Genomic DNA, 13,056 nt, shown 5'->3' with positions numbered 1-13,056 from the left:
CTCGGGTAGATGAACTTATTGAGAAGTTAGGCCAAGCCAGGTATTTTTATGTTTTGGACCTCACCAAAGGGTACTGACAGGTACCCTTGACGAAGGCTGCCAAAGAGAAAACTGCCTTCGTTACACTAGGGGGACTGTACCAATATACGGTGTTACCCTTTGGCCTGCATGGCGCCCCCACCACTTTCTAACATCTAATGGATATTGTTCTTCGTCCACATTGGCAGTAGGCCTCGGCTTACCTGGACGATATTATCATTCACAGTACTGACTGCGAAAGTCACCTGCCCAAAGTATAGGCCGTAGTGGATTCCCTTCGAAAGGCGGGACTAACAGCTAACCCAAAGAAATGTGCGATAGGGCTAGAGGAGACTAAATACCTTGGGCATGTCATTGGGCACGGAGTCATCAAACCCCAAGTAAGCAAAATAGAGGTGATATGGATTTGGCCCCGACCTGCCACCTCTAGACAAGTAAAGTCGTTCCTGGGAATGGTGGGCTTTTACATGAGGGTTGTCCACCATTTTGCCACTTTAGCTGCTCCGTTGACAGGGCTCTTAAAGGGTCGGAAGTCCATGATAGTCCTCTGGAATGACCAGGCGGAAGAGGCTTTCTCTGCTTTGAAGTTGGCCCTGTGTGGGTCCCCGGTTTTGGTGACACCCGACTTCAAGATGGAATTTGTGGTACAGACTAATGCCTCCGAAGTAGGCCTCGATGCGGTACTGTCTCAGGAAGTCAACAGGGAGGTGCATCCCGTTGTCTTCCTCAGCCGTAAGCTCACTCCAGCAGAGTCCCGGTACAGTATAGTGGAGAGAGAGTGCCTGTGTCACGATAGGTAGGTAAGTGGGGAAATAACCAAACACAGGAAAACAAACAGAACAAATGACTAGGCCCAAAAGCTAGGGAGAAAAGGGTCACCTTCTAGTGGTCCCTAAAAGTTTTCCCTAAACTGCTCTGCCCATGTGCATACCCTAATGGCGGATATGCACATGCCCTTGTGCCTAAACCTATACACCTTGGGCAAACCCTAAGCTATAGGGAAAAGGGAAGAGGCAACCTGCTTCTTCAAATCCGGAGGAAGCAAGCATCTCCCTAGAGGCCTAGATAAAAGACACAATGGGAAATAACGGAGAGGACTTATCTTAGAGCAGAGCTGGAGCAGATGATCAACCACACATCCAGAGCTCACAGGAAACAACTATAACCCGCACAGGCCACTGGGGGAAGGAGGGATATTAGCCTCACTAATAATCAAACCCAGTACACCTGAGGGAAGGTGGATCCAGCTCAAACCCAAACCAAAACAAACAGAGAAGTAATAGCCTGGCCATCAAGTGGGCACTCGAGTCTCTCCCCTATTATCTGTTGGGGAGGAAGATCCGTCTGGTGACCGACCACTCCCCTCTCAAGTGAATGAGCCTGGCCAAAGAGAGGAATGCTTGGGTCACCAAGTGGTTCTTGCCTCTGCAAAACTTTAAGTTCACAGTAGAACACAGGGCAGGCCAGTTACAGGGAAACGCGGATGCCCTGTCGCGAGTACACTGTCTGGCGTGTGTTCACCCCCTCAGGGTTGAACAAAGGGGGGAGGTATGTAAGAAGGCGCAAGGGTCTGTCATTGACGGAAGGTACGTGTCACCAAGGTTCCTGGCCTTGGTGAGATAAGAACCGGTAATTTTGTGTGTCAGAGGTAGCTAGTGCTCGCTGACACTATTTTACTTAGTCTGGTTGTAAAGCCAATCCGGGCCGGTTCTTATTGGGAGCAGTCAAAGAGCAGGGTGGGTGGCTGCTCCCGAGCAGTCAAAGAGCAGGGTCGGTGGCTACTCCCCACGTCCAGGCCAGGTTTTGGGTTGGGTTTAACTCCTTAAAGGGAACCTGTCATGTGGATATTTGATGATAATCTAACTAATGAAATACAATCATTAACTACTAAAAAGTACCTTAGATGTATTCACTTACTGGTGTGACAGATGGTTACCTCATAATGCACACACAAAGATGCCACATGCCGCATGCTAATAAGCTGATCTGAGTCCAGCGTTTATTTAATTCAGAGCTATAGCCACTCCCCTGCCCACCTACTGCTGATTCATATGGAAAATAACTGTCAATCAGCAGCAGGTAGGCGGGGAGAGTCAATAGCTCATGAATATTCATGACTCATCATTATCAGCTGGAGTTTTTCAATAAACAATCTTTGGCAGATTGAATGGGTCAATTAAAGAAAGTGACCCAGCATTTTTCTAAGGCAATCAGTCACTTATTTATGTTGCCCTTAGTTAGGACACCATAAAACCGGTGACAGGTTCCCTTTAACCACTTCAACCCCCCTAGCTGAAACACCCTTAATGACTAGGCCACTTTTTGCACTTCTGCACTACACTATTTTCACCGTTTATTGCTCGGTCATGCAACTTACCACTCAAATGAATTTTACCTCCTTTTCTTCTCACTAATAGAGCTTTCATTTGGTGGTATTTCATTGCTACTGACATTTTTACTTTTTTGTTATTAATCGAAATGTAACGATGACATTTTTCACTTTCAGTTGTAAAATTTTGCAAAACAAAACGACATCCATATATAAATTTTTCACTAAATTTATTGTTCTACATGTCTTTGATAAAAAACAAAATGTTTGGGTAAAAAAAAAAATGGTTTGGGTAAAAGTTATAGCGTTTACAAATTATGGTACAAAAATGTGAATTTCCGCTTTTTGAAGCAGCTCTGACTTTCTGAGCACCTGTCATGTTTCCTGATGTTCTACAATGCCCAGACAGTACAAACACCCCACAAATGACCCCATTTCGGAAAGTAGACACCCTAAGATATTCACTGATGGGCATAGTAAGTTCATAGAACTTTTTATTTTTTGTCACAGTTAGCGGAAAATTATGATTTATTTATTTTTCTTACAAAGTCTCATATTCCACTAACTTGTGACAAAAAATAAAAACTTCCATGAACTCACTATGCCCATCACAAAATACCTTGGGGTGTCTTATTTCTAAAATGGGGTCACTTGTGGGGTAGTTATACTGCCCTGGCATTTTAGGGGCCCAGATGCGTGAGAAGTAGTTTGAAATCAAAATCTGTAAAAAATGACCGGTGAAATCCGAAAGGTGCTCTTTGGAATGTGTGCCCGTTTGCCCACCTAGGCTGCAAAAAAGTGTCACACATATGGTATCGCCGTATTCAGGAGAAGTTAAGAATGTGTTTTGGGGTGTCATTTTACATATACCCATGCTGGGTGAGAGAAATATCTTGGCAAAAGACAACATTTCCCATTTTTTTTTATAGAAAGTTGGCATTTGACCAAGATATTTATCTCACCCCGCATGGGTATATGTAAAATGACACCCCAAAACACATTGCCCAACTTCTCTTGAGTACGGCGATACCAGATGTGTGACACTTTTTTGCAGCCTAGGTGGGCAAAGGGGCACACATTCCAAAGAGCACCTTTAGGATTTCACCGGCCATTTTTTACAGATTTTGATTTCAAACTACTTCGCACACATTAGGGCCTCTAAATTGCCAGGGCAGTATAACTACCCCACAAATGACACCATTTTGGAAAGAAGACACCCCAAGGTATTCCGTGAGGGGCATGGCGAGTTCCTAGAATTTTTTATTTTTTGTCACAAGTTAGTGGAATATGAGACTTTGTAAGAAAAAAAAAAAAATCATCATTTTACGCTAACTTGTGACAAAAAATAAAAAATTCTAGGAACTCGCCATGCCCCTCACGGAATACCTTGGGGTGTCTTCTTTCCAAAATAGGGTCAGTTGTGGGGTAGTTATACTGCCCTGGCATTCTAGGGGCCCTAATGTGTGGTAAGTAGTTTGAAATCAAAATGTGTAAAAAATGACCTGTGAAATCCTAAAGGTGCTCTTTGGAATGTGTGCCCCTTTGCCCACCTAGACGGCAAAAAAGTGTCACAAATCTGGTATCGCTGTACTCAGGAGAAGTTGGGGAATGTGTTTTGGGGTGTCATTTTACATATACCCATGCTGGGTGAGAGAAATATCTTGGCAAAAGACAACTTTTCCCATTTTTTTTATACAAAGTTGGCATTTGACCAAGATATTTCTCTCACCCAGCATGGGTATATGTAAAATGACACCCCAAAACACATTGCCCAACTTCTCCTGAGTACGGCGATACCACATGTGTGACACTTTTTTGCAGCCTAGATGCGCAAAGCGGCCCAAATTCCTTTTAGGAGGGCATTTTAGACATTTGGATCCCAGACTTCTTCTCACGCTTTCGGGCCCCTAAAATGCCAGGGCAGTATAAATACCCCACATGTGACCCCATTTTGGAAAGAAGACACCCCAAGGTATTCCGTGAGGGGCATGGCGAGTTCCTAGAATTTTTTATTTTTTGTCACAAGTTAGTGGAATATGAGACTTTGTAAGAAAAAAAAAAATCATCATTTTACGCTAACTTGTGACAAAAAATAAAAAATTCTAGGAACTCGCCATGCCCCTCACGGAATACCTTGGGGTGTCTTCTTTCCAAAATAGGGTCAGTTGTGGGGTATTTATACTGCCCTGGCATTCTAGGGGCCCTAATGTGTGGTAAGTAGTTTGAAATCAAAATGTGTAAAAAATGACCTGTGAAATCCTAAAGGTGCTCTTTGGAATGTGTGCCCCTTTGCCCACCTAGACGGCAAAAAAGTGTCACAAATCTGGTATCGCTGTACTCAGGAGAAGTTGGGGAATGTGTTTTGGGGTGTCATTTTACATATACCCATGCTGGGTGAGAGAAATATCTTGGCAAAAGACAACTTTTCCCATTTTTTTTATACAAAGTTGGCATTTGACCAAGATATTGCTCTCACCCAGCATGGGTATATGTAAAATGACACCCCAAAACACATTGCCCAACTTCTCCTGAGTACGGCGATACCACATGTGTGACACTTTTTTGCAGCCTAGATGCGCAAAGCGGCCCAAATTCCTTTTAGGAGGGCATTTTAGACATTTGGATCCCAGACTTCTTCTCACGCTTTCGGGCCCCTAAAATGCCAGGGCAGTATAAATACCCCACATGTGACCCCATTTTGGAAAGAAGACACCCCAAGGTATTCAATGAGGGGCATGGCGAGTTCATAGCATTTTTTTTTTTTTGGCACAAGTTAGCAGAAATTGATATATATATTTTTTTCTCACAAAGTCTCCCTTTCCGCTAACTTGGGACAAAAATTTCAATCTTTCATGGACTCAATATGCCCCTCACGGAATACCTTGGGGTGTCTTCTTTCCGAAATGGGGTCACATGTGGGGTATTTGTATTGCTCTGGCATTTTAGGGGCCCTAAAGCGTGAGAAGAAGTCTGGAATATAAATGTCTAAAAAATGTTACGCATTTGGATTCCGTGAGGGGTATGGTGAGATTCATGTGAGATTTTATTTTTTGACACAAGTTAGTGAATATGAGACTTTGTAAGAAAAATAAAATAAAAATAAAATATCTATTTCCGCTAACTTGTGCCCAAAAAAATGTCTAAATGGAGCCTTATAGGGGGTGATCAATGACAGGGGGGTGATCAGGGAGTCTATATGGGTGATCACCCCCCTGTCATTGATCACCCCCCTGTAAGGCTCCATTCAGACGTCCGTATGTGTTTTGCGGATCCGATCCATGTATCCGTGGATCCGTAAAAAACATACGGACGTCTGAATGGAGCCTTACAGGGGGGTGATCAATGACAGGGGGTGATCAATGACATGGGGGTGATCAGGGAATCTATATGGGTGATCACCCCCCTGTAAGGCTCCATTCAGACGTCCGTATGTGTTTTGCGGATCCGATCCATGTATCCGCGGATCCGTAAAAATCATACGGACGTCTGAATGGAGCCTTACAGGGGGGTGATCAATGACAGGGGGGTGATCAGGGAATCTATATAGGTGATCAACCCCCTTGTCATTGATCACCCCCCTGTAAGGCTCCATTCAGACGTCCGTATGCGTTTTGCGGATCCTATCCATGTATTCATGGATCCGTAAAAATCATATGGACGTCTGAATGGAGCCTTACAGGGGGTGATTAATGACAGGGGGGTGATCAATGACAGGGGGGTGATCAGGGAATCTATATGGGTGATCACCACCCTGTAAGGCTCCATTCAGACGTCTGTATGTGTTTTGCGGATCCGATCCATGTATCCATGGATCCGTAAAAATCAAACGGACGTCTGAATTGAGCCTTACAGGGGGGTGATCAATGACAGGGGGGTGATCAATGACAGGGGGGTGATCAGGGAATCTATATGGGTGATCACCCTCCTGTCATTGATCATCCCCCTGTAAGGCTCCATTCAGACGTTTGTATGTGTTTTGCGGATCCGATCTATGTATCCGTGGATCAGTAAAAATCATACGGATGTCTGAATGGAGCCTTACAGGTGGGTGATCAATGACAGGGGGGTGATCAGGGAATCTATATGGGTGATCACCCCCCTGTCATTGATCACCCCCCTGTAAGGCTCCATTCAGACGTCTGTATGTGTTTTGCGTATCCGATCCATGTATCCATAAAAATCATACGGACGTCTGAATGGAGCCTTACAGGGGGGTGATCAATGACATGGGGGTGATCAATGACAGGGGGGTGATCAGGGAGTCTATATGGGTGATCACCCCCCTGTCATTGATCACCCCCCTGTAAGGCTCCATTCAGACGTCCGTATGTGTTTTGCAGATCCAATCCATGTATCCGTGGATCCGTAAAAATCATACAGACGTCTGAATGGAGCCTTACAGGGGGGTGATCAATGACAGGGGGGTGATCAGGGAGTCTATATGGGGTGATCATGGGTGATGAGGGGTTCATAAGGGGTTAATAAGTGACGGGGGGTGTAGTGTAGTGGTGTTTGGTGGTACTTTACACAGCTACCTGTGTCCTCTGGTGTAGGGTTGTTGCGGGTATCGAAATTTCGATACCCAATCGATACTTTTGTCCCGGTATCGATTCGATACCAGGATTTCCGTTTTTTCGATACTGGGCTGCGCTTCTGCGCAGCCTAGTATCTCTGAACATGAGCACGCTGCTATCGCCGCTCATGTTCTCTCAGCAGCCTGGGGAGAAGGAAGCTGTCCTCCCTCCCCCCTGTGCTGCTGCCGCTGCCACCAATGAACGGAGAGAGGGGCGGAGGAGGGGCGGGTGCACTGCGCCACCAATGAGAAGAGAGGGGCGGAGGAGGGGCGGGCGCACTGCGCCACCAATGATAGGAGTATTCCCACACAGAGCGGCGCCCAGCGATGTCTCAGCACTCACCATTAGTCCTGGGCGCCGCTCCGTTCGCCCGCAGTGCCCCATTACTGTCCTCTCCTGCTCCACATGCTGCTGATTACTATCGGAGCGATGGGAGGAGACATCAGCTTCACTAGTGGGCGTTCCATCTCCCTGCGCTGCGATTGGACAGCGCTACAGCCAGGGAGAAGGAATGCCCACTAGTGAAGCTGATGTCTCCTCCCATCGCTCCGATAGTAATCAGCAGCATGTGGAGCAGGAGAGGAGACAGTAATGGGGCACTGCGGGCGAACGGAGCGGCGCCCAGGACTAATGGTGAGTGCTGGGACATCGCTGGGCACCGCTCTGTGTAGCCTGATAGTGAAAGTCTGGAGTCCCATATAAAGTGGTCAGGGGGCTCCTGGGCAAATTCTTGCCCTTTTGGTTAAATACTACACATCATAGAACCGTGTAAAGTGCCTAAATAACGCCACCATATAATGTGCACAAAGCTCAATTAATATTGTCCTACAGTGGGGAAATAACATTCCCATACAGTGCCCAAACAACATTGTCTTACAGTGCCCAAATTTCCATACTGTGTCCAAATAATATTGCCATACAGTGCACACATAAGATCGCTATACAATGCCCAAAGTACATCACCATACAGAGCCCAAAACCTTGCCATTCAGTGCCCAAATAACATTGCCATAAGTTGCCCCAATAACACTGCCATACGGTGCCCAAATAACACTGCCATACGGTGCCTAAATAACTGCCATACGGTGCCCATATAACACCACCACACAGTGCCCATACAACATCGCCATACAGTGCCCATATAACATCGCCATACAGTGCCCATATAACATCGCCATACAGTGCCTTAAATAAGCCATACAGTGCCCATATAACATCGCCATACAGTGCCTAAATAAGCCATACAGTGCCCATATAACAAATAGCAGAAGTGCAGCCCAGTATCAAAAAAACTGAAATCCCGGTATCGTATCGAGCAGGAGAGGAGACAGTAATGGGGCACTGCGGGCGAACTGAGCGGCACCCAGGACTAATGGTGAGTGCTGGGACATCGCTGGGCGCCGCTCTGTGTGGCCTGATAGTGAAAGTCTGGAGTCCCATATAAAGTAGTCAGTCAGTCTTTAACACATAATACAGGAGGCGGGTGCCGGCAGCAGAATCGCATAGCCGGCACCCTGCCCCTGACAGGGAGCTGCGATCAGCGGCAGTTAACCCCTCAGGTGCGGCACCTAAGGGGTTAACTGCCGCTGATCTGCCAGTACCCGCCTCCTGTATAAAGGGGTAATTATCATTGGTGGTGCAGTGTACCCCCCCTCAACCCCCCATCCCATTAAAATAATTGATGGCACAGTGCGCCGGCCCCTCTCAAACCCCCAGTATTAAAATCATTGGTGGCAGTGGCCACAGGAACCTCTCCCCTCCCCCTCATTGGTGGTGCAGTGGCAGCTTCTGATCGGAGCCCCAGCTGTGTAAGCCTGGGGCTCCGATCGGTTACCATGGCAGCCAGGACGCTACAGAAGCCCTGGTTGCCAGGGTAACATCCCTGATGCTGTGTGCACAAAGCACAGAGCAGCAGGGACAGTGTGAAGTCCTATTCACCCTGATAGATCTCTATCAAGCTGAATAGGACAAGGGATGAAAGATCCCAGGTTCTAGCCCCTAAGGGGGGAAATAGTTATTAAATAAAAAGTGAAAAAAAAGTAAAAAACCCCCCACCAAAATATGAAGTATAAATCAACCCCTTTTCCCAATTTCACATATAAAATATATAAATAATAAACATATTACATATCGCCACGTCAGAAAAGTCAAAACTATTAAAATATAAAAAAAAAATCTAGGTATCTAGGTGGTGACTGCCGGAACAGAAAAAAATAAATAAAAACTGCGCGATTCGCCATTTTTAAAAATGCGGAATGCACGTGGCTTTTTTGGTTTATTTTTTTCGCTTGGTATCGAATGGTATCGAGTATCGCAATACTTTTTCATGGTATCGAAACCGAATCAAAAATTTGGTATCGCAACAACTCTACTCTGGTGGTCGATCCAAACAAAAGGGACCACCAGAGGACTAGGTAGCAGGTATATTAGACGCTGTTATAAAAACAGCGTCTAATATACCTGTTAGGGGTTAAAAAAATCGCATCTCCAGCCTGCCAGTGAATGATCGCCGCTGGCAGGCTGGAGATCCTGTCTCTTACCTTCCGTTCCTGTGAATGCGCGCGCCTGTGTGCACGCATTCACAGGTATTCTCGGCTCTCGCGAGATGATGCGCCGATGCGTCACTCTGCGCAGAGCTGCCGCCTCCGGACCGCGGATCTGCGTTAGGTGGTCCGGAGGCGGTTAAGGACACAGACATATTTTTTTTGCAAATCTGACCAGTATCACTTTATATGGTGATAACTTTAAAACACTTTGACTTATCCAGGCCATTCTGAGATTGTTTTTCGCCACATATTGTACTTTATGACACTGGTAAAATGGAGTAAAAAAAAAAAATCATTTTTATTTATAAATAAATACCAATTTTGCCACAAATTTGGAAAAATTAACAAATTTCCAAGTTTCAATTTCTCTACTTCTATAATACATAGTAATACCTGCAAAAATAGTTATTACTTTACATTTCCCATATGTCTAATTCATGTTTGGATCATTTTGGGAATGACATTTTATTTTTTGGGGATGTTACAAGGCTTAGAAGTTTAGAAGCAAATCTTGAAATTTTTCAGCAATTTTCAAAAACACACTTTTCAAGGACCAGTTCAGATCTGAAGTCACTTTGTGAGGCTTACATAATAGAAGCTACCCGGGGGAGGGGGGGGGGGGGTGGCGGAGCTAGCGCCTGATCCGTTCGGTCGCAAGCAGCAGTAGCTCCGGTCATTATATCAGCCCTAACAGCTTGGTTTTTCAGCCTGTCGGATTCAGGATGGTCAAGATAGGAGGCTCTAAAGCAGCCAACTCCTCCAACCAGCACAAATCCACATCAAATGAAGGAGAGATGGATACATTTATCAAGAAAGCAGCCTCTGCATACACTACCAGAGAAACTAAGTGCTGCTGCACTCAAACTGACGGAACCCTCGGGTGCTTCCCATAGAGGTGAGGAAGCTTTGGCTCCCTACCCATCTCCCGCACGTACCTCAGGGATGCCATCACCTCCTCACTAGCAGCGGCGCTGGAGCCTCTGAGCTCTGACCTCCTGGTCATAAAACAAGATGTCCGACACATAGGACGCCATGTTGAAACATTGGAGGAGTCACAGGCAGTGATTATTCAGCACCAGAGCACTGTGCAGCATTCCCTCCACAAGATCCAGGCTAACATCAATTATTTATATGAGGCGGTGGAGGACCAGGAGAACCGTGGGAGGCGGAACAATCTGCGTTTCAGGGGTGTACCAGAAACTGTCGCCCCTGGGGACATTCCCAACACCATTGACCAGATCTGTCTCTCCCCCTGGGACCTGATTCAGCACATGAAGTGCTTCTGGAAAGAGCTCACAGGGCCTTAAAGCCTAAACCTGCTCCCACGGCACCTCCTAGGGACATCATATGTAAGTTCCTGCATTTTCAAGTTAAGGAGGCAGTTATAAGTAAAGCAAGAGAGGCAATATCAGTCATATGGGATAACCACGACATCCTGATATTTCAAGATTTGGCACAGTCTACTTTGAAAAAGAGACGCTCCCTAAAGCCTCTTACCGAATGGCTCAGATCAAGGAATACCCCATATAGATGGTCGTTTCCTTTTGGCCTTTCATTCGCATATAAGGGCCGCAGGATCAGTATTTCTTCATTCCAGGATCTGAACCAGGCCTATGCCCTCCTGGGGATTAAGCCCCTAGACATACAAAACTGGGACCCTGTCCAAGATCTGACAGACTTACCAGCCCTTCCTCCCCTGGAACCCTGGGAAAAACAACTGACCCCTAAACTACAAAGGGGCAGAAGAGGATTCTCTAAATCGACGCCAAGAAGATTAGCCCTGGGAGAACAAGAGGAACCCATATAGCGTGATCCTTATCATATGGACTGAGTCTCCTTTACTCTCCCTGTTGTTTTCTACAACCTCTCTTTCTTATGCCACAGCCTCTCTCCTTGCTTCATCTCTCTTTGAAGTCTCCTATTGGATCCTGTCCTGGATCCCATCTTTCACTATGGGTGATACAACATTTCACTGTGTGATCTCTCCCCTCTTCTTTCTCTCTACTTCATTTTCTTTCCTCTATCTATACTCTAATCCTACCCACACTCTCTGGCTTTCAGATATGCCTTTCCTTAAGTCAGTGGATTTACTGTTTTGTTATAATGTTTTCTTTAATTATGTTCTGGTTCCTAGACATGACTGGTCCAGCAGCAGGGAAATATTTCATACTCCAGGAAAATTGCTAGATGCTTCTCCACCTCGAGGCAGCGTTCCCCCTCCACTGCTATCAGTTATACATACCTGTAAGGTGAGAGTGTCCCTTATCCCCCTTTCCCTCTCTCAATACGATTCAACATGAACAATCTCAGAATTGTTTCCTACAATGTTAAGGGAATGAGATCCCCTTCCAAAAGAAGCCAAATTTTCTCCCAACTATATAAAGAGAAATGTTACATTGACTTTTTTACAAGAAACCCACTTTAAACAGGGCAACTTCCCTAATCTTACTTTTTCCAAATTCCCTGATTGGAATCACTGTGGAGCTGGGGGCGCCGCCTCGTTAGTATTGGTTTTAGCAAGGGTTTGGCCTTCCAATACAAGGCCCACAGATTCCTAATCCTTAAAGGCCTCATAGGGCAATCTCTATACACGTTTGTAAACCTGTATGCTCCAAACTCAAACCAAATCTCTTGGCTATCCTCTCTCTTTAAACTTGTAGAGACACATAGAGAAGGAATATTACAAATAGCAGGGGATTTTAATCTGCCCCTTAACCCTCTCATTGATACCTCTAAGAAGAAGTCTGCTATTCCCTCTAGAGCCCTTAAATCGCTTCAGTCCACTCTCTATAATCTAGGGGTGCTGGACACCTGGCGTTGTATTAACCCCAACTCAATTGATTACTCTTTTTACTCAGCACCAAACAACTCCTATAGTAGAATAGACTATATCTTCATTTCAAGGGAGCATTTACAGTTCTGCACCTTAGCCAGAATTGGAGATATCACCCTCTCAGACCACTCCCCGTTATTCTGTGACATCCATCCCCCCGATGGGAGAAAAAGAACTGCTAATTGGAGGTTCAATGAGTCCCTACTGGGAAACCCGGAGTTTGTATCCCAGATCACTTCTTACCTAGATGAATATTTTTTAACTAACAACACCCCAGACATTTCCCCCATGCATTGTGGGATGCGCATAGGGCCTATATCAGGGGCAGGCTGATTGGACTCTGCTCCTTCCTGAAAAAAGAATCATAAAAAAAATACACATCCTTATTAGCAAGGATTCACATACTTGAAAAAGCCCACAAGCAATCTCTTCTTGCTCAACAGTTAGATGAACTCACTTCTTCCAGGACTGAACTAAAGAACCTCTTAAATGAGCGCTCAGCTAAATACTTTCTGTCTGCGCAGCAAAATTTTTATGCCCACGGAAACAAGGCATCTAAGTTTATGATGCAGAGAATTAAACAGAGAAGGGACGCCAGACATGTCCAATCCATTTCCGAGTGGAAAACTAGTTTTCAAAGCAGAAGAGATTGCTGAACAATTCAAGCTCTTTTATGCGGAGCTGTACAATCTGCCTTCCTCTGATCTCCCTGACCCCTCCTTGGGAAGAGAGGCC

Source organism: Bufo gargarizans, unplaced genomic scaffold (assembly GCF_014858855.1).
Source record: "Bufo gargarizans isolate SCDJY-AF-19 unplaced genomic scaffold, ASM1485885v1 original_scaffold_1970_pilon, whole genome shotgun sequence".
NCBI classification, from domain to species: domain Eukaryota; kingdom Metazoa; phylum Chordata; class Amphibia; order Anura; family Bufonidae; genus Bufo; species Bufo gargarizans.
This window is presented reverse-complemented; position numbering follows the sequence as displayed.